The sequence below is a fragment of the Adiantum capillus-veneris genome, chromosome 10 (genome assembly GCF_014529385.1).
Source record: "Adiantum capillus-veneris isolate H3 chromosome 10, ASM1452938v2, whole genome shotgun sequence".
NCBI classification, from domain to species: domain Eukaryota; kingdom Viridiplantae; phylum Streptophyta; class Polypodiopsida; order Polypodiales; family Pteridaceae; genus Adiantum; species Adiantum capillus-veneris.
In genome coordinates this window covers 105347694-105350282 of record NC_140940.1, presented here as the reverse complement: position 1 = coordinate 105350282, position 2589 = coordinate 105347694, and the positions used below count along the sequence as shown (strand labels likewise).

At 43.8% G+C, this 2589-nt stretch overlaps 1 pseudogene; it reads left to right on the top strand.

Annotated features, from left to right (window-relative positions):
• The first annotated feature begins 1144 nt into the window (after nt 1-1144).
• LOC147449407 (pentatricopeptide repeat-containing protein At2g33680-like) lies at nt 1145-1993 on the top strand (annotated as a pseudogene).
• The last annotated feature ends 596 nt before the right edge of the window (nt 1994-2589 follow it).

Sequence of the window (2589 nt, the reverse complement as noted above, 5' to 3'; positions counted from 1 at the left end):
TTGAGAAAGCACAAAAAGTGCTTGAGGAGCTTCTTGTTCGCAATGTCACCTCTAGGAATGCATTGATTGTGGGATGCGTGCAACAAGAGCAAGGCTGTTGAAGAAAGATGTCCTGCTTGGCATTGCCTTGGTCGATGTATATGCCACATGTGTTGCGGTTGAGAAAGCACAATTGTCTTTCTCAATGTGCTCATTGCATGGATTGCTGCTCAACAGCTCTTGGAAACATGTTGTGCTTGCCAATTCTTTGCCTCATATGTATGTTTTGGTGTTCATATGTATGTTGTGGTGCTGTTGGTCAACATGTATGCCAAATGAGGGACGCCATGGAGCCCTGGGCTGTTTCCAACAGATGCAAAGTGAGGGCACCTCTCCAAATGCAATCACCTATGCTTTCATCTTGAAGGCATGTGACACTTCCTTGAAGTCTGGAATGTCGTATCTTCAAGTGCATCTGATTGCGGGATATGCCCAACAGTGAGACAGGACTAGGGAGCTCTAGCTGGCTGGCTATTTTCAAGATGCAAAGCGAAGACATTTCTCTTGATGTAATCACCTATGCTTGCATCTTGAAAGCATGTGGCACTACGTAGGAGCAATGATCACATATGCGAAATGTGTTGTTCTTGGGAAAGCACCAAAGAGAGCTTGAGGAGCTTTCTGTCCTAAATGTCGTCTCTTGGAACACAGTGACTGTGAGATATGCTTAACACAGAACACTTTGGGCTGCTTTCAGCAAAGCGAAGTGAGTGTCTCTCTCTAGATGTGCAATCACCTATGCTTGCATCTTGAAGGCATGTGGCAATTTGGAAGAGGCTAGGATGGACAGAAGAACTCACGACGATATCGTTAGTCAGGGGTTGTTGAACAAAATGTTATGGTTGGCACTGCCTCGGTTGACATGTATGCAATCACCTGCACCTTTATCTTGAAGGCATGTGGCATTACGCAAGACGCTGATATGGGCAAAAGAATTGTTGATGATATTTTTAGTTAAGGGCTGTTGAAAAAAGAAGTCATGCTTGTATGCTTTTCAGCGGTGCTAGGCCATCGTCCTCTGGTTTTCTTCTATTATTACCTTGCGGCTACCTGCACCCACCTTGGAAGTGGGAAGAAAATCACACAAAAAGGACAATTTTCGCGCATGCATTTGTGCTTTGTTGGCTCTAGCTCGGCATGCAGTGTTGCAACTAAAATGATGCATGCTTCCTTTGCAGTTACTTGCCAGTGGGTGGATGGAAGTGGCAGAGGGTCGTTTCCAATCCTTCTTGACCTTGGTAATTGCTTGGATTACCCAGGGCTTCTTAATGAGCTTCAGAGTCAGCTTCAGAGCTGTACAGATGTGCGTAATTACTTAGCTAGAAAAGCACTTCAGAAGTTCATATTACAAAATGATCAGGTCCCAAATATTACATTGGTAAATTTATTGATTTGCATGCATGCGTCCTTTGGGAATATTGCCCAAGCTAATCAAATTTTCAGAAGTTTAGAAAAAATTGCTGCTTCTCCCTAGGGTGACATTATTTCAACCCATCTGTGAACGACCAAGCTATTGCCCTTCATCATGAGATGCTCAGCTCAGGAGTATTGGCAGATGATCTTTATACGTGACAGTTCTTAAAGCATGCTTTACTGCTGGAATCCCTTTAGAGACTGGCATGCAAGTGCATGCTCATATTATCAAGAATGGTTTCGAGTCAAATGGTTTTGTTGGCAGTGCGCTAGTTGACATGTCTCTAATGGCCTAAAAGCTTAATGTTGCCCGGTTGCTCAGTAGATTGCCACACAGAAATATTGTAACATGGACTACACTGATCACTAGGTATGCACATCATGGTCAACCAGACAAAGCACTTCATTGCACAAAGCAAATGGAGTGCGAGGGTCTTCAATTGAATAAGTCACCTTTGTTGCGATGTCAAAGCATGCTCTAGCATTGTAGCTGAAGAGCAAGGCAAATGGGTACATGACCAAGTTATTAGGAGGGGCCTAGGTATCAACCCATTTATTGGCAGCTCCCTTGTTGACATGTACGGCAAGTGCGGCAACATGGAGGTGGCTCGTGCAGTATTTCATAGACTGCCTTACAAAGATCATGTGTCATGGAGTGCCTTGATTTCCGGTTATGCACATAATAGACAGGGTGAGGAGGCTCTTCAACTATTTGAAGGGATGGTGCAGAGAGGAATAGTGTAAGATAGGGTTACATTCATTTCTCTGACAAAGGCTTGTACCAACCTTGTTGCTTTAAAACATGGAGTCAATTCATGAACACGTAACCGACAAAGGGCATGAATGTGATTTCCATATATGTACCACATTTATAAATATGTACCCAAGTTGCAGGAGTCTAGAGGATGCTCACATGCTATTGCAACGGTTGCCAGTGATAAATGTTGTTACCTGGAGTGCAATAATTATTGGATGTGCTCTTATAAGAGGGTAAAGGGCCCCCTACCACAGTAAAAGAGCCCTCTCGGCTCTTCCATACCAAAGCTTGGTGATGCAGCTTCAAGATTTGGAATATCGACTCCGCCTCCACTATCATGTTTGTTCATAGTAATGTGGTCATACGGAAGGTTAAATGCA